Source organism: Pseudophryne corroboree, chromosome 6 (genome assembly GCF_028390025.1).
Source record: "Pseudophryne corroboree isolate aPseCor3 chromosome 6, aPseCor3.hap2, whole genome shotgun sequence".
In the NCBI taxonomy this organism is placed as follows: Eukaryota; Metazoa; Chordata; class Amphibia; order Anura; family Myobatrachidae; genus Pseudophryne; species Pseudophryne corroboree.
In genome coordinates this window covers 724,694,819-724,715,141 of record NC_086449.1, presented here as the reverse complement: position 1 = coordinate 724,715,141, position 20,323 = coordinate 724,694,819, and positions in this window count along the sequence as shown.

Genomic DNA, 20,323 nt, shown 5'->3' with positions numbered 1-20,323 from the left:
TAACACCTGAGGAACTGCTCCAAGGACTGGTTCACCCTTTAAGTCTGCCCATTAGACTGCGGATGGTAGCCTGACGACAAGCTGACAGAAATCTGGAGATCGGAACAAAATGCCCTCCAGAATTTGGCCACAAACTGGGATCCGCGGTCAGAGACCACATCAAGTGGCAACCCGTGGAGACGCACAACATGCAGCATAAATAATTCAGACAGGCGTCTGGCTGATGGCAGCCCAACCAGTGGAACGAAGTGCGCCATCTTCGAAAACCTGTCAACGACAACCCAGATGGCTGTCATCCCCGAGGATTTGGGCAAGTCCACCACAAAATCCATTGAAATGTGGGTCCATGGCTTAGATGGGATAGAGAGTGGATGTAATGGGCCAACAGGAACCCCTCTAGGAGTCTTATTTCGGGCACAGATGTCACATGCCCGAACCCACTGATCCACATCCTTAGCCACCGAGGGCCACCACACCGCCCTAGATAGCAACTCCCGAGTTCTGGCAATACCCGGGTGACCTGCCGACTTCTTGGCATGGAATTCCAGGAACACTCGCTGTCTTAACCTAGGAGGCACAAACAAAAGACCTACCGGAAGGTCTGGAGGAGCCTGCTCCTGTGCTCTAAGGACTAATGATAAGAGGTCCTGGGTAATGCCCACTTTAATACATGATGGGGAAACAATGGGCAACGGCTCCTCGGTGGTCTCCTGGATTGGAGCAAAACTCCGCGAGAGCGCATCAGCCTTGATGTTTTTTGACCCAGGGCGATATGTTATCAAAAAATTAAAGCGAGCAAAAAACAAAGCCCATCGTGCCTGCCTGGCATTGAGACGCTTCGCTGACTCTAAATATGCCAGATTCTTATGGTCAGTGAGAATTGAGACCACAAACTTAGCCCCCTCAAGCCAGTGTCTCCACTCCTCGAGTGCATCCTTAATAGCCAACAATTCCCGGTTACCCACGTCATAATTCATCTCGGCAGGCGAAAATTTACGGGAAAAGTAAGCACAGGGATGAAGGCGATTATCAGACACTCCCATCTGAGAAAGCACTGCCCCAATACCCATCTCAGAGGCATCCACCTCCACCACAAAAGGACGCTCTGGATCTGGGTGTCGCAGCACCTTGGCCGAAACAAATGCCCTTTTGAGACGGGCAAAAGCCGCTTTAGCCTCACAAGACCAGTGAGCAACATCCGCCCCTTTCTTAGTGAGTGCCACCAAGGGCGCCACTATAGACGAAAATCCAGCGATAAATCGTCTATAAAAATTCGCAAAGCCCAGGAAACGCTGAAGCGCCTTCAAACTAGTGGGCTGCACCCAATCCAGGACTGCCTGTACCTTGGAACCCTCCATTTGGAAACCTTCTGGGGAGATAATATATCCTAGAAATGCGATTTGCTGAACTTCAAATTCGCACTTCTCCAGCTTTGCCCCAAGCCGGTGGTCTCTGAGTTTCTGGAGGACTAAGCGTACATGCTTCCGATGTTCCTCCAGGGAATGGGAGAAGATTAGGATGTCATCTAAGTATACAACTAAGAATCTATCCAAATATTCCCTGAGCACATCATTCATGAAATCCTGGAAGACTGCCGGGGCATTACAGAGCCCAAAAGGCATCACCAAATATTCATAATGCCCTGAGTGGGTATTAAAGGCAGTCTTCCATTCATCCCCCTCTCTTATTCGGATTAGATTGTACGCACCGCGTAGGTCAATCTTAGAAAAAATGGTGGCAGTACGAAGCTGGTCAAACAAGACCGAAATGAGAGGCAGTGGGTATGAGTTTTTAATCGTGATACGGTTCAATTCCCTGAAGTCGATGCAGGGTCGCAACGAACCGTCCTTTTTACCCACGAAGAAGAACCCCGACCCAACTGGAGACTGTGAAGGTCTGATAAATCCCTTAGCCAAGTTCTCCTGAATGTACTCTGCCATAGCCTGAGTCTCAGGACGTGACAGGGAGTACAACCTGCTCTTGGGAAGCTTAGCATTTGGCAACAAATCAATGGCACAGTCATAGGGGCGATGGGGAGGTAGTACCTCTGCAACTTTTTTGGAGAACACGTCCGCAAAATCTGCATAACACCCTGGCAATCCTGGCAAACTTAGCTGCGAGAGCCTGACTGGAAGGCTCAAGCAACTCCTGAAACAATCAGTACCCCAACTAAGAATCTCCCCAGAGACCCAGTCAAATTGAGGATTGTGGGCCCTTAACCAGGGTAACCCCAACACCAATGGGGCAAAAGTACAGACAGTCACATAAAAGGACAATTTTTCAGAGTGTGTGGCTCCAATAAACAAAGAAATCTGGCTAGTGCAAGAGGTAATTTTACCTTGGGATAATGGTTCCCCGTTTAACCCACAAATCTCAATTTCCGATGCCAAGGGTACTAAGGGAACAGAGTGTTTCAGGGCGAATTGGCGGTCCATAAAAACCCCGTCGGCCCCACTGTCCACAAAGGCCTCAGTCTTGACAGTTTGACCGAGGATCTTCAAGGTCACCGGAATGATAAAAGTCTTCTTGGGAAATTCTGACTTCTGGCCTGACAGGATATTTCCCATCACCCTCAGGCCCTGAAGTTTTCCGGCTTTTCTGGGCATGATACTACCACATGACCTTTATTCCCACAGTACAAACACAACCCCTGCTGTCTCCTCCGCGTCTTCTCACGCGAGGAGAGGCGGGTAGCCCCAATCTGCATAGGCTCCTCAGAAAATTCCTCAGAGTCTGAGGTTCCCTTGGGAAGGAAGGAAATCTCAGTCTCCCTTTCAAGCCTACGCTCTCTCAGCCGTCTATCCACCCGGATGGATAACTGCATGAGCTGATCCAAGCTATCAGGCAAGGGATATTGTACCAGTTGGTCCTTTATCTGGTTAGAAAGACCTCTTCGGTACTGGTGTCTCAGGGCTGGGTCATTCCACTGGGTATCATGGGCCAACCTCCGAAACTCCGTACAGTAAACCTCAACTGGCCTGCGCCCTTGCTTAAGGATCGAAATCTGAGCCTCGGCTGAGGCCGTCTTGTCAGGGTCATCATACAACATGCCCAGTGCCGTAAAAAAAGCATCAACACTTTTAAGCGACGGACAGTCAGGCTGCAACCCATATGCCCAGACCTGTGGGTCTCCTTGTAGCAAGGAAATCACTATGCCCACCCGCTGAATCTCCGACCCAGAAGACTGAGGCCTAAGCCGGAAGTATAGCTTGCAGCTCTCCTTGAAACAAAAGAACTGCGAGCGATCTCCAGAAAAACGATCCGGGAGATTTACTTTCGGCTCCTTAACCCCTGCAGGTGCTGCTGCTGCGGGAGCTCCGCCAGCAGCCTGGGAGGTGTGCATTTTAATGGACAAATCATTAAATTGTCGAGTCAGGACCTGCACCTGATCGACCACCTGTTGCAACGTATTTTGAGGGGTATGCTCCATATTCCCACAAAATTTCAACAGGAGTATTAGGCTGCTGAATATGTTATGCACACCAGTGCCAGCAGGAAAGTACTAGTGTCAGAACTGTTATGCACTCCAGTGTCTGCAGGAATGTACTGGTGTTTGAACTGTTATGCAAAACAGATGGACTCACAGACAAACTGGGGGATATGACATAACGTACACAGAAGGTGATAGGGTAACAAAATACACACAAAGTGAACAGAGAAGCCCAGAGGCTAAGGAACTGGGTATCTCCCTTGTATTAGAACTGCTAAGATGGAAAAAGCAAGATGTTGTGTTTTAATACGTAGAGTACCCGAAATGCTGTTGCTAAGGGCAACAGCAAAACCCTAAAGGGTTACCAACGGGTGTGGCAGTAAACTCCTTGGTCAGAGATGGAATGATAGACACAAGGAGAATCTCCACAATCCAAATTCTCACTTGCAGTGCACAGGTTTTAGCTTACTGCCACTAAACTGACCCCTGACACCTAGCACAGTGAGACAGGATTAGACAGGCAAGTCTTAGAATACAGCCGCAAACTTGCTAAGTTCACAGAGTAGTAACAGAACCCCAGCAAGCTAAACGACTGACTCCAGTCTTACTGCTAGGTCTGGATTGGCAGAGTGTAATACCAAATTCCCAGGCCTATTTGCAGTAAGCAACAAACAAATACAAAGCTACACAGTACTGGCTAACGTTCATGAACTGACTAACCAACAAAGATTCAGCAGCATCTGCTTACCCTGAAAAGAGGCCTTATAAAGCAGGTGCTGTCCACGCCCCACTCAGACCTCACAGACTGTGAGCACAAAAACCAGCACCGGATCCCCTGCCGTGCACAGAGCCTATAACCACTGCACAGCAAAAGACCCGAACCGGAGTATCAGCTGCGCTCAGGTTACTCCACTAGCACTTGTCTCCCGGTTGCCATGACGACGTGGCAGCACAGGGCAGGAGACCCTAACAGTAGTAGCCGGGTGGTTATTGTGAACCGGAAGAAAACAACGTGACAGGGCATCGGCTTTTGTATTCTTGGAACCGGGCATGAAGGTGATAATAAACCGGAAACGAGTAAAAAAACAGCGCCCAACGTGCCTGTCGAGCATTAAGCCGTTTAGCTGACTCAATATACTGCAGGTTCTTGTGGTCAGTAAACACCGTAATGGTATGCCTTGCTCCTTCCAGCCAGTGCCTCCACTCCTCGAAAGCCCATTTAACTGCCAACAATTCTCGATTACCAACATCATAGTTGGATTCTGCGGAGGAGAATTTTCTGGACATGAAGGCACATGGGTGTAATTCCTGAGACTCCGGGTCTTCCTGAGAAAGGATAGCCCCCACTCCAACCTCTGAGGCATCTACCTCGACAATAAAGGGGAGATCCGGGTTAGGGTGTCTGAGTACTGGAGCTGAGACAAAGGCCTGCTTTAAGGCCAGGAAGGCAGACTTGGCTTCAGGCGACCAATTGGAAGGGTCCGCTCCTTTTTTAGTCAATGCCACAATAGGAGCAACCAAATCTGAGGAGGTATGAATAAAACGCCTATAGTAATTTGCAAACCCTAAAAAGCGCTGAATTGCTTTTAAGTTCGTGGGTTGTGCCCAATTTAGGATGGCCTGGAGTTTTTTTGGTTCCATGAAAAACCCCTTAGGAGAAATAATGTACCCCAGGAAGGACACTTCTGTGATGTGGAAATCACATTTCTCCAGTTTGGCGTATAAATGATTTTCCCGTAACTTCTGTAGGACCAATCGCACATGGGTAATATGTTGTTCAAAAGACTCAGAGTAAATCAAAATGTCGTCTAAATAAACGACTACGAACTTTCCTAGAAAGTCGCGAAGGACGTCGTTAATGAGATCTTGAAATACAGCAGGAGCATTAGACAGCCCAAACGGCATCACCAAGTATTCATAATGTCCCGACTGTGTGCTGAAAGCCGTCTTCCACTCATCCCCAGATTTTATTCGGATGAGATTGTAAGCCCCTCTAAGATCGATCTTGGAAAAGATAACGGCAGTCCGGAGCTGATCAAATAGTACTGAAATCAGTGGCAAGGGGTAGGTGTTTTTAACAGAAATTTTATTCAGAGCCCGATAATCAATACATGGTCTTAGCGACCCATCTTTTTTCTCAACAAAAAAGAACCCTGCACTCAATGGAGATTTCGAGGGCCTAATGAAGCCTTTTTTTAGGCTCTCCTGTACATAATCATTCATTGCCGTAGTTTCCGGCCCAGACAGGGCATATAGTCTCCCTTTAGGCAAAGAGGCACCGGGAACTAAGTCAATAGCGCAGTCATAGGACCGATGAGGAGGCAGAATATCCGCATTACCCTTGGAGAAAACATCGGCAAAGTCCTGATATTCCAAAGGAATAAGTTCTGGAGTGACTGCCGCAACCCGGACTGGACGGGAAATACATTCCTTAACACAAAAGGGACCCCATCGGGAAATCTCCCCAGACCACCAATCTATGGTGGGATTATGAAAGGCAAGCCAGGGGTGACCCAAAACTACGGGGACAGCCGGACAATGGGTAAGATAAAATTCGATTTTTTCCGAATGTAGGGCCCCCACTGTCAGTTGTACAGGAGGTGTGCGGTGAGTGATTACCCCATTAGAAAGCGGACCACCATCCAAGCCGTGCATGGTGATACATTTATCCAAAGGTATCTGTGGAACGCCCAAAGCCTGAGCCCAACCAAGATCCATGAAATTTCCCGCAGCTCCACTGTCGACGAAGGCCGACACCAACGAACTGAGACTACCAAAGGAAATTTTTACAGGAACTAATAAGGAATCAGTAGAGGAGATCAATTGCAGACCCAAGTGAACCCCCTCACAATTCACTTGGTCAGAGCGTTTCCCTGCTTATTCGGGCAATTACGTGCGATATGTCCCTTGCCACCACAATACAAGCAAAGACCAGAGTTTAGCCTTCTGGTTCTTTCCTCTGGGGACAGCCGGGAGAGACCCATTTCCATGGGCTCCTCGACGTCCTCAGGGAAAGTATACACACATGGACTAGGCCTGAAACTAGCTCCTCTTTCAGCCCTCCGCTCCCGGAGACGACGATCAATTGTAATAGCAAGCTCCATGAGTTTGTCTAAAGTCTCTGGAGCGGAGTACTGACTGCGCAGGGCCGGGTCATTCCAGCCACAGTCGTTCGACCAACGGCGAAACTCGGTACAATACGCCTCTGCTGGATTTTTCCCTTGCTTAAGTGCACGCAGGTGGCTCTCAGCCGACGCTTCTCTATCAGGGTCATCGTACAGAAGGCCTAGAGACTTAAAAAAGGCATCTACAGAAAGCAAGGCAACATCATCGGCTTTTAGCCCAAAAGCCCAGGTTTGCGGATCGCCTTGTAGCAAAGACATTACAATTAGAGATGAGCGCCTGAAATTTTTCGGGTTTTGTGTTTTGGTTTTGGGTTCGGTTCCGCGGCCGTGTTTTGGGTTCGAACGCGTTTTGGCAAAACCTCACCGAATTTTTTTTGTCGGATTCGGGTGTGTTTTGGATTCGGGTGTTTTTTTCAAAAAACACTAAAAAACAGCTTAAATCATAGAATTTGGGGGTCATTTTGATCCCAAAGTATTATTAACCTCAAAAACCATAATTTACACTCATTTTCAGTCTATTCTGAATACCTCACACCTCACAATATTATTTTTAGTCCTAAAATTTGCACCGAGGTCGCTGTGTGAGTAAGATAAGCGACCCTAGTGGCCGACACAAACACCGGGCCCATCTAGGAGTGGCACTGCAGTGTCACGCAGGATGTCCCTTCCAAAAAACCCTCCCCAAACAGCACATGACGCAAAGAAAAAAAGAGGCGCAATGAGGTAGCTGTGTGAGTAAGATTAGCGACCCTAGTGGCCGACACAAACACCGGGCCCATCTAGGAGTGGCACTGCAGTGTCACGCAGGATGGCCCTTCCAAAAAACCCTCCCCAAACAGCACATGACGCAAAGAAAAAAAGAGGCGCAATGAGGTAGCTGTGTGAGTAAGATTAGCGACCCTAGTGGCCGACACAAACACCGGGCCCATCTAGGAGTGGCACTGCAGTGTCACGCAGGATGTCCCTTCCAAAAAACCCTCCCCAAACAGCACATGACGCAAAGAAAAAAAGAGGCGCAATGAGGTAGCTGTGTGAGTAAGATTAGCGACCCTAGTGGCCGACACAAACACCGGGCCCATCTAGGAGTGTCACTGCAGTGTCACGCAGGATGTCCCTTCCAAAAAACCCTCCCCAAACAGCACATGACGCAAAGAAAAAAAGAGGCGCAATGAGGTAGCTGACTGTGTGAGTAAGATTAGCGACCCTAGTGGCCGACACAAACACCGGGCCCATTTAGGAGTGGCACTGCAGTGTCACGCAGGATGTCCCTTCCAAAAAACCCTCCCCAATCAGCACATGATGCAAAGAAAAAGAAAAGAAAAAAGAGGTGCAAGATGGAATTGTCCTTGGGCCCTCCCACCCACCCTTATGTTGTATAAACAAAACAGGACATGCACACTTTAACCAACCCATCATTTCAGTGACAGGGTCTGCCACACGACTGTGACTGATATGACGGGTTGGTTTGGACCCCCCCAAAAAAGAAGCAATTAATCTCTCCTTGCACAAACTGGCTCTACAGAGGCAAGATGTCCACCTCATCATCACCCTCCGATATATCACCGTGTACATCCCCCTCCTCACAGATTATCAATTCGTCCCCACTGGAATCCACCATCTCAGCTCCCTGTGTACTTTGTGGAGGCAATTGCTGCTGGTCAATGTCTCCGCGGAGGAATTGATTATAATTCATTTTAATGAACATCATCTTCTCCACATTTTCTGGATGTAACCTCGTACGCCGATTGCTGACAAGGTGAGCGGCGGCACTAAACACTCTTTCGGAGTACACACTTGTGGGAGGGCAACTTAGGTAGAATAAAGCCAGTTTGTGCAAGGGCCTCCAAATTGCCTCTTTTTCCTGCCAGTATAAGTACGGACTGTGTGACGTGCCTACTTGGATGCGGTCACTCATATAATCCTCCACCATTCTATCAATGTTGAGAGAATCATATGCAGTGACAGTAGACGACATGTCCGTAATCGTTGTCAGGTCCTTCAGTCCGGACCAGATGTCAGCATCAGCAGTCGCTCCAGACTGCCCTGCATCACCGCCAGCGGGTGGGCTCGGAATTCTGAGCCTTTTCCTCGCACCCCCAGTTGCGGGAGAATGTGAAGGAGGAGATGTTGACAGGTCGCGTTCCGCTTGACTTGACAATTTTGTCACCAGCAGGTCTTTCAACCCCAGCAGACTTGTGTCTGCCGGAAAGAGAGATCCAAGGTAGGCTTTAAATCTAGGATCGAGCACGGTGGCCAAAATGTAGTGCTCTGATTTCAACAGATTGACCACCCGTGAATCCTTGTTAAGCGAATTAAGGGCTCCATCCACAAGTCCCACATGCCTAGCGGAATCGCTCCGTGTTAGCTCCTCCTTCAATGTCTCCAGCTTCTTCTGCAAAAGCCTGATGAGGGGAATGACCTGACTCAGGCTGGCAGTGTCTGAACTGACTTCACGTGTGGCAAGTTCAAAGGGCATCAGAACCTTGCACAACGTTGAAATCATTCTCCACTGCGCTTGAGACAGGTGCATTCCACCTACTATATCGTACTCAATTGTATAGGCTTGAATGGCCTTTTGCTGCTCCTCCAACCTCTGAAGCATATAGAGGGTTGAATTCCACCTCGTTACCACTTCTTGCTTCAGATGATGGCAGGGCAGGTTCAGTAGTTTTTGGTGGTGCTCCAGTCTTCTGTACGTGGTGCCTGTACGCCGAAAGTGTCCCGCAATTCTTCTGGCCACCGACAGCATCTCTTGCACGCCCCTGTCGTTTTTTTAAAAATTCTGCACCACCAAATTCAAGGTATGTGCAAAACATGGGACGTGCTGGAATTTGCCCAAACTTAATGCACACACAATATTGCTGGCGTTGTCCGATGCCACAAATCCACAGGAGAGTCCAATTGGGGTAAGCCATTCCGCGATGATCTTCCTCAGTTGCCGTAAGAGGTTTTCAGCTGTGTGCGTATTCTGGAAAGCGGTGATACAAAGCGTAGCCTGCCTAGGAAAGAGTTGGCGTTTGCGAGATGCTGCTACTGGTGCCGCCGCTGCTGTTCTTGCGGCGGGAGTCCATACATCTACCCAGTGGGCTGTCACAGTCATATAGTCCTGACCCTGCCCTGCTCCACTTGTCCACATGTCCGTGGTTAAGTGGACATTGGGTACAACTGCATTTTTTAGGACACTGGTGAGTCTTTTTCTGACGTCCGTGTACATTCTCGGTATCGCCTGCCTAGAGAAGTGGAACCTAGATGGTATTTGGTAACGGGGGCACACTGCCTCAATAAATTGTCTAGTTTCCTGTGAACTAACGGCGGATACCGGACGCACGTCTAACACCAACATAGTTGTCAAGGACTCAGTTATCCGCTTTGCACAGTTCTTTGCAGTGCTGCTTTTGCCAGCTTGAGTCTTTTCATTTTTCTAGCGAGAGGCTGAGTGCTTCCATCCTCATGTGAAGCTGAACCACTAGCCATGAACATAGGCCAGGGCCTCAGCCGTTCCTTGCCACTCCGTGTCGTAAATGGCATATTGGCAAGTTTACGCTTCTCCTCCGACAATTTTATTTTAGGTTTTGGAGTCCTTTTTTTTCTGATATTTGGTGTTTTGGATTTGACATGCTCTGTACTATGACATTGGGCATCGGCCTTGGCAGACGACGTTGCTGGCATTTCATCGTCTCGGCCATGACTAGTGGCAGCAGCTTCAGCACGAGGTGGAAGTGGATCTTGATCTTTCCCTAATTTTGGAACCTCAACATTTTTGTTCTCCATATTTTAATAGGCACAACTAAAAGGCACCTCAGGTAAACAATGGAGATGGATACTAGTATACAATTATGGACTGCCTGCCGAGTGCAGACACAGAGGTAGCCACAGCCGTGAACTACCGTACTGTACTGTGTCTGCTGCTAATATAGACTGGTTGATAAAGAGATAGTATACTCGTAACTAGTATGTATGTATAAAGAAAGAAAGAAAAACCACGGTTAGGTGGTATATACAATTATGGACGGGCTGCCGAGTGCCGACACAGAGGTAGCCACAGCCGTGAACTACCGCACTGTACTGTGTCTGCTGCTAATATATAGACTGGTTGATAAAGAGATAGTATACTCGTAACTAGTATGTATGTATAAAGAAAGAAAAAAAAACCACGGTTAGGTGGTATATACAATTATGGACGGGCTGCCGAGTGCCGACACAGAGGTAGCCACAGCCGTGAACTACCGCACTGTACTGTGTCTGCTGCTAATATAGACTGGTTGATAAAGAGATAGTATACTCGTAACTAGTATGTATGTATAAAGAAAGAAAAAAAAACCACGGTTAGGTGGTATATACAATTATGGACGGGCTGCCGAGTGCCGACACAGAGGTAGCCACAGCCGTGAACTACCGCACTGTACTGTGTCTGCTGCTAATATATAGACTGGTTGATAAAGAGATAGTATACTCGTAACTAGTATGTATGTATAAAGAAAGAAAAAAAAACCACGGTTAGGTGGTATATACAATTATGGACGGGCTGCCGAGTGCCGACACAGAGGTAGCCACAGCCGTGAACTACCGCACTGTACTGTGTCTGCTGCTAATATATAGACTGGTTGATAAAGAGATAGTATACTCGTAACTAGTATGTATGTATAAAGAAAGAAAAAAAAACCACGGTTAGGTGGTATATACAATTATGGACGGGCTGCCGAGTGCCGACACAGAGGTAGCCACAGCCGTGAACTACCGCACTGTACTGTGTCTGCTGCTAATATAGACTGGTTGATAAAGAGATAGTATACTCGTAACTAGTATGTATGTATAAAGAAAGAAAAAAAAACCACGGTTAGGTGGTATATACAATTATGGACGGGCTGCCGAGTGCCGACACAGAGGTAGCCACAGCCGTGAACTACCGCACTGTACTGTGTCTGCTGCTAATATAGACTGGTTGATAAAGAGATAGTATACTCGTAACTAGTATGACTATAAAGAAAGAAAAAAAAAACACGGTTAGGTGGTATATACAATTATGGACGGGCTGCCGAGTGCCGACACAGAGGTAGCCACAGCCGTGAACTACCGCACTGTACTGTGTCTGCTGCTAATATATAGACTGGTTGATAAAGAGATAGTATACTCGTAACTAGTATGTATGTATAAAGAAAGAAAAAAAAAACACGGTTAGGTGGTATATACAATTATGGACGGGCTGCCGAGTGCCGACACAGAGGTAGCCACAGCCGTGAACTACCGCACTGTACTGTGTCTGCTGCTAATATAGACTGGTTGATAAAGAGATAGTATACTCGTAACTAGTATGTATGTATAAAGAAAGAAAAAAAAACCACGGTTAGGTGGTATATACAATTATGGACGGGCTGCCGAGTGCCGACACAGAGGTAGCCACAGCCGTGAACTACCGCACTGTACTGTGTCTGCTGCTAATATATAGACTGGTTGATAAAGAGATAGTATACTCGTAACTAGTATGTATGTATAAAGAAAGAAAAAAAAACCACGGTTAGGTGGTATATACAATTATGGACGGGCTGCCGAGTGCCGACACAGAGGTAGCCACAGCCGTGAACTACCGCACTGTACTGTGTCTGCTGCTAATATATAGACTGGTTGATAAAGAGATAGTATACTCGTAACTAGTATGTATGTATAAAGAAAGAAAGAAAAACCACGGTTAGGTGGTATATACAATTATGGACGGGCTGCCGAGTGCCGACACAGAGGTAGCCACAGCCGTGAACTACCGCACTGTACTGTGTCTGCTGCTAATATAGACTGGTTGATAAAGAGATAGTATACTCGTAACTAGTATGTATGTATAAAGAAAGAAAAAAAAACCACGGTTAGGTGGTATATACAATTATGGACGGGCTGCCGAGTGCCGACACAGAGGTAGCCACAGCCGTGAACTACCGCACTGTACTGTGTCTGCTGCTAATATAGACTGGTTGATAAAGAGATAGTATACTCGTAACTAGTATGTATGTATAAAGAAAGAAAAAAAAAACCACGGTTAGGTGGTATATACAATTATGGACGGGCTGCCGAGTGCCGACACAGAGGTAGCCACAGCCGTGAACTACCGCACTGTACTGTGTCTGCTGCTAATATAGACTGGTTGATAAAGAGATAGTATACTCGTAACTAGTATGACTATAAAGAAAGAAAAAAAAACCACGGTTAGGTGGTATATACAATTATGGACGGGCTGCCGAGTGCCGACACAGAGGTAGCCACAGCCGTGAACTACCGCACTGTACTGTGTCTGCTGCTAATATAGACTGGTTGATAAAGAGATAGTATACTACTAATATTATATATACTGGTGGTCAGGTCACTGGTCACTAGTCACACTGGCAGTGGCACTCCTGCAGCAAAAGTGTGCACTGTTTAATTTTAATATAATATTATGTACTCCTGGCTCCTGCTATAACCTATAACTGGCACTGCAGTGCTCCCCAGTCTCCCCCACAATTATAAGCTGTGTGAGCTGAGCACAGTCAGATATATATATATACATTGATGCAGCACACTGGGCTGAGCAGTGCACACAGATATGGTATGTGACTGAGTCACTGTGTGTATCGTTTTTTTCAGGCAGAGAACGGATATATTAAATAAAACAAACAACTGCACTGTCTGGTGGTCACTGTGGTCGTCAGTCACTAAACTCTGCACTCTCTTCTACAGTATCACAGCCTCAGGTCAATCTCTCTCTCTCTCTCTCAACCCTAATCTAAATGGAGAGGACGCCAGCCACGTCCTCTCCCTATCAATCTCAATGCACGTGTGAAAATGGCGGCGACGCGCGGCTCCTTATATAGAATCCGAGTCTCGCGAGAATCCGACAGCGTCATGATGACGTTCGGGCGCGCTCGGGTTAACCGAGCAAGGCGGGAGGATCCGAGTCTGCTCGGACCCGTGAAAAAAACATGAAGTTCGTGCGGGTTCGGATTCAGAGAAACCGAACCCGCTCATCTCTAATTACAATCCCGACCCGTTGAGACTCAGTACCAGAGGATTGGGGCCTTAAACGAAAATAAAGCTTACAAGCTTCCTTGAAATTTAAAAAAATCCTTTCGGTTACCTGAAAAACGGTCAGGAAGGTGCATCTTTGGTTCTGGAATCATACTCGGGGAGGCTCGCAAAAGATCTTCCTGCAATCTCACCCGAAGAGTAAGAGCCTGAACCATCTGAGTTAGTTCCTGAATCTGGTTGGCTGGGATTCAGTCCTAATACTGCCGGATTCATGAGGCCGAATTTCAAGGCCCACCAAAAAACAAATAACTCTTTATATTTTCTTTTTTTCTTTGTTTTTCTTTGGGCCGGTGATAATGTTACGTTCCTGATGCTCAGAACTAGAGAGATGTTGCGTAGTGAGTCCAGAGCACCAGGACGTGACGCTGAAATAAGGGGTGGTACGGGAATAGCCCCTAGCACCCTACCTCTATTGTTTTACCCGTGTGGTCAGTTCACGCCTGAGTGACTATGGTTTCTTGGGCCCACGGCAGCCGCGTTTGAAGGGCGGATTAGGTCTGCCCAACTCCGATGCCCCCAGGTCTTAGAGTGAGACAAGGCATGAACCGAGACAGGAAAATAACAAGGGGACCTCTAACTAAAGCAAACAGAAAGCTAGGGGCTACTAACTACCCTTAAACTAAATATATGTGCGGCACGCCACCAAAGGAAAAGAACAACAAAAGATACCACTGTCCACTCCCCCACACGGCACCGCCGAGTCCCGGGGAGGACAGTGAAAAGCGGAAACCTCCGCAAAAACCACCAATACAAAATTTACACAAGGACTAAGCGGCCTAGGCCGCAACACGCGGCAGAAGCTGCTACTCACGAAACCGGGAGAGAACCCCAACAAGCGAGAACCCCCAGATGACTGCAACAGGTTCACTTGGACAGGAAGGATTCCCAGGACCGTCTTCAGAACTCCAGAACTCCGGAGCACAGGGAGCAGGATCGACCAGATACAGCTGACCAGGAACAGGCGTTTGCAAGGCAGGAACAGCATACAGGAAGCTATCACCGGCGAGGCTGCAGTGTGCTGGGTCCCATAAAAAGACCCTGCTGGCCAATGACAGGAGGGCCAGCAAAACCAGCCCCCAGACCCTACTTACTAGTTACCGTGCAGCTGTCCTGCTGCACGAGCAACTAATCAAACCTATCTGGCAACGGGGAACGCGGTCCGCCAATGGCGTCCCCGTTGCTATGGACCCAGCAGCTGAGGACGCCCGGCGTCCTAGAGTTGCCAGGGACCCGGCGGCTACAGTACGCATGGCGTCCTGGCGTTGCTAGGCGCCTGGCGGGCAGGGAGGAAGGTGCGGCGGCCGTGAGCGTCGCTCGGAAGCAGACCGAGCGGCGCCGCGGACCGCGGCACCTAACAGATCTGAGTCTAGCGGGAAGACCCGAGCCAGGGCTTGAATCCGCTGGAAACCCTAAGTTTGGGTGGGTTCAATTTTCTGGAAACATAACCCGCTCATCTTTAATAGAGATGAGTGGGTTCGGTTCTCAGAGAACCAAACCCTACCGAACTTCACCATTCGAGTCCGGTTCCGAGCCAGGCTCGGGTTTTCCCGCCTGACTCGGAAACCCGAACGTCATCATCCCACTGTCGGATTCTCGCAGGATTTGGATTCAATATAAGAAACCTCGTGCCGCGGCCATTTTCACTCCAGTCTCGGAGAGTGTAGTGAGAGGACGTGTCTCCGTCCTCAGTGTCTGTATGGGGGCGGGAAATTGGGATGGCGAGTCTAGTGCTGTGTTGTGCTGCTCAGTCCAGTCCAGTGCAGTCAGTGTCTTATGCTGCATCAGTCCAGCCAGTCACAGTGTTTGTGTCCTCTGTTGCTATATGTCCCCAGTGTTGCTGGCTGCTGTATAAGTCCCTTGCATTTTTGCTGTGTTGTCTTGCATCAGACCAGGGGTAGTGTCTTGTGCAGCATCAGTCCAGTGACCAGTCACAGTGGTGGTGTCCTCTGCTGCCATATATCCAGTGTAGCTGCCGTATAATTCCCGTGATACTGGCCTATAATTCCTGTGATATTGCCGTATAATTCCCGTGATACTGGCGTATAATTCCTGTAACACTGCCGTATAATTCTCTGAATACTGGCGTATAATTCCTGTGACATTGCCATATAATTCTCGGAATACTGGCGTATAATTCCTGTGACATTGCCGTATAATTCCTGTAATATTGCCATATAATTCTCGGAATACTGGCATATAATTCCTGTGATACTGCCATATAATTCCCGTGATACTGGTGTATAATTCCTGTGACATTGCCGTATAATTCCTGTGATATTGCCATATAATTCTTGGAATACTGCCGTATAATTCCTGTGAGATTGACGTATAATTCTCGGAATACTGGCGTATAATTCCTGTGACATTGCCGTATAATTCTCGGAATACTGTCGTATAATTCCTATGATGTTGCCATATAATTCCTGTGATATTGCCATATGATTCTCGGAATACTAACGTATAATTCCTGTGATATTGCCTTATAATTCTCGGAATACTATCGTATAATTCCTATGATTTTGCTGTATAATTCCTGTGATATTTCCATATCATTCTCGGAATACTGGTGTATAATTCCTGTGACATTGCCGTATAATTCTCGGAATACTGGCATATAATTCCTGTGATACTGCCATATAATTCTCGTGATACTGGTGTATAATTCCTTTGACATTGCCATATAATTCCTGTGATATTGCCATATAATTCTTGGAATACTGCCGTATAATTCCTGTGATTGCCGTATAATTCTTGGAATACTGGCGTATAATTCCTGTGATACTGCCATATAATTCCTGTGATACTGATGTATAATTCCTGTGACATTGCCGTATAATTCTCGGAATACTGGCGTATAATTCCTATGATATTGAAGTATAATTCCTGTGATATTGCCATATAATTCTCTGAATACTGGCGTATAATTCCTGTGATACTGCCATATAATTCCTGTGATACTGGCATATAATTCCTGTGACATTGCCGTATAATTCTCGGAATACTGGCGTATAATTCCTGTGATATTGCCATATAATTCCTGTGGTACTGGTGTATAATTCCTGTGACATTGCCGTATAATTCTCGGAATACTGTATTATAATTCCTATGATATTGCCGTATAATTCCTGTGATATTACTGTATAATTCTCGGAATATTGGCGTATAATTCCTGTGACATTGCCAAATAATTCTCGGAATACTGGTGTATAATTCCTGTGATATTGCCGTATAATTCTAGGAATACTGGCGTATAATTCCTGTGACATTGCTGTATAATTCTCGGAATACTGGCGTATAATTCCTATGATATTGCCGTATAATTCCTGTGATATTGCCGTATAATTCTCGGAATACTGGCGTATAATTCCTGTGATACTGCTATATAATTCCTGTGACACTGGCGTATAAGTCCTGTGACTTTGCCTTAAAATTCCTGTGATATTACCATATAATTCTCAGAATACTGGCGAATAATTCCCATGATACTGGCGTATAATTCCTGTGATACTGGCGTATAATTCCTGTGATATTGCCGTATAATTCTCAGAATACTGCCGTAAAATTCCAGTTATCCTGCCGTATAATTCCATATAAATCCATATAATTCTGTATAAATCCAGTCTAGTGGTGCTGCCATATAAATTCAGTGGTGCTGTCCTGTGCTGTATATTATTTACTCCAAATAATAGGGTTATTAATATTTAATCCAAATAATTTTTAGAGGGTTTGCCCTGGGAGGTGTAGGGGTACGCTCTCTTGTGCCGCATATTGTGTTATATAACTCCAGAAAAATAATGGAGAACAAACATTTGGAGGATAAAATAGGGAAAGATCAAGAACCACTTCCTCCTAGTGCTGAAGCTGCTGCCACTAGCCATGACATAGACAATGAAATGCCATCAACGTCGTCTGCCAAGGCCGATGAACATTGTGATAGTAGAGGGCATGTAAAATCCAAAAAGCCAAAGTTCAGTAAAAAGACCCAAAAAAAGAAATTTAAATGGTCTGAGGAGAAACGTAAACTTGTCAATATGCCATTTACGACACAGAGTGGCAAGGAACGGCTGAGGCCCTGGCCTATGTTCATCATGACTAGTGGTTCAGCTTCACATGACAATGGAAGCCCTCATCCTCCCGCTAGAAAAATTAAAAGAGTTAAGCTGAAAAGAGCACAGTAAAGAACTGTGCGTTCTGAGATGGTATCACAAATCCCCAAGGTGAGTCCAAGTGTGTTGCGGTTGCGATGCCTGACCTTCCCAACACTGGATGGGCAGAGGTGGCTCCTTCCACCATTTGCACGCCCCCTGCAAGTGCTGGAAGGAGCACCTACAGTCCAGTTCGTGATATTGAAATTGAAGATGTCACTGTTGAAGTACACAAGGATGAGGATATGGGTGTTGCTGGCGCTGAGGAGGAAGTTGACGATGAGGATTCTGATGGTGATGTGGTTTGTTTAAGTCAGGCACTGGGGGAGACACCTGTTGTCCGTGGGATGAAGAAGCCCATTGTGATGCCTGGGCAAACTACCAAAAAAGCCACCTCTTCGGTGTGGAATTATTTCTCCACAAATCCGTACAACAGGTGTCAAGCCATCTGTTGCCTCAGTCAATCTGTTATAAGTAGGGCTAAGGATGTTAACCACCTAGGAACATCCTCCCTTATACGTCACCTGCTGCGCATTCATCATAAGTCAGTGTCAAGTTGTGAAACTTTGGGTAAGAACGTAAGCAGTCCACTGACACCTAAATCCCTTCTTCCTCCTGTACCCAAGCTCCTGCAAGCCACACCACCAACTCCCTCAACGTGAACTTCCTCCTCAGTCAGAAACGTCAGTAGTCCTGCAGGCCATGTCACTGTCAAGACCGAGGATTCCTCTCCTAACCGGCATTCCTCCGGAGAATCCTTGAGTGGTACGCCTGCTGTTGCTGCCGCTGCTGTTGTTGCTGCTGGGAGTCGATCGTCATCCCAGAAGGGAAGTCGGAAGACCACTTGTACTACTTCCGATAAGCAATTGACTGTCCAACAGTCCTTTGTGAGGAAGATGAAATGACAGCAGTCATCCTTTAGCAAAGTGGATAACTGAGGCCTTGACAGCTATGTTGGTGTTAGACATGCGTCCAGTATCCGCCATTAGTTCAGTGGGACTTAGAGAATTTTTTGAGGTACTGTGTCCCCGGTATCAAATCCCATCTAGGTTCCACTCCTCTAGGCAGGCGTTACCGAGAATGTACACAGACGCCAGAAAAAGAGTCACAGGTGTCCTACAAAATGCGGTTTATATCCAGTGTCCACTTAACCACGGACATGTGGACAAGTGGAACAGGGCAGACTAAGGACTATATGACTGTAACAGCCCACTGGGTAGATGTATGGCCTCTAGAAGCAACAACAGCAGTGGCACCAGTAGCAGCATCTCGCAAATGCCATCTCGTTCCTAGGCAGGCTACGCTATGTATCACCACTTTCCGTAAAAAGCACACAGCTGACAACCTCTTACGGAAACTGAGGAACATCATTGCAGAATGGCTTACCCCAATTGGACTCTCCTGGGGATTTGTGATACAGGACAACGACACCAATATTGTGCGTTCATTACATCTGGGCAAATTCCAGCATGTCCCATGTTTTGCACATATAATTAATTTGGTGGTGCAGAATTTTTTTTAAAATGACAGGAGTGTGCAGGAGATGCTGTCAGTGGCATGAAAAATTGTGGGCCACTTTCGGCATTCAGCCACCGCGTGCTGAAAACTGGAGCACCAGCAAACACGCCTGAACCTGCCCTGCAATCAACTGAAGCAAGAGGTGGTAACGAGGTGGAATTCAACACTCTATATGCTTCAGAGGATGGAGGAGCAGAAAAATGCCATTCAAGCCTATACATCCACCTACGATATAGGCAAAGGAGGGGTAATGCACCTGACTCAAGTGCAGTGGAGAATGATTTCCGTCTTGTGCAAGGTTCTCCAATCCTTTGAACTTGCCACACGTGAAGTCAGTTCAGACACTGCCAGCTTGAGTCAGGTCATTCCCCTCATCAGGCTTTTGCAGAAGCAGCTGGAGAAATTGGAGGAGCTAAAACGGAGCGATTCCGCTAGGGATGTGGGACTTGTGGATGGAGCCCTTCATTCGCTTTACCAGGATTCACGGGTGGTCAATCTGTTGAAATCAGAGCACTACATTTTGGCCACCGTGCTCGATCCTAGGTTTAAAGCCTACGTTGTATCTCTCTTTCCGGCAGACACAAGTGTGCAGAGGTCCAAAGACCTGCTGGTGAGTAAATTTGCAACTCAAGCGGAACGTGACCCGTCAACAGCTCCTCCTTCAATTTCTCCTGCCACTGGGGCTGCAAGGAAAAGGATAAGATTTCCTAGCCCACCCACTGGCGGTGATGCAGGGCAGTCAGGAGCGAAAGCTGACATCTGGTCCGGACTGAAGGACCTGCCAACAATTACTGACATGCCTACTGTCACTGCATATGATTCTGTCACCATTAAAAGAATGGTGGAGGATTATTTGCGTGACAGCATCCAAGTAGGCATGTCAGACAGTATGTATACTGGGAGGAAAAAAGAGGCAATTTGGATGCCATTGCACAAGCTGGCTTTATTTTACATAAGTTGTCTCCCCTCCATTGTGTACTCCGAAAGAGTGTTTAGTGCAGCCGGTAACCTTGTCAGTGATCGGCGTAGGAGGTTACTTCCACAAAATGGAGAAG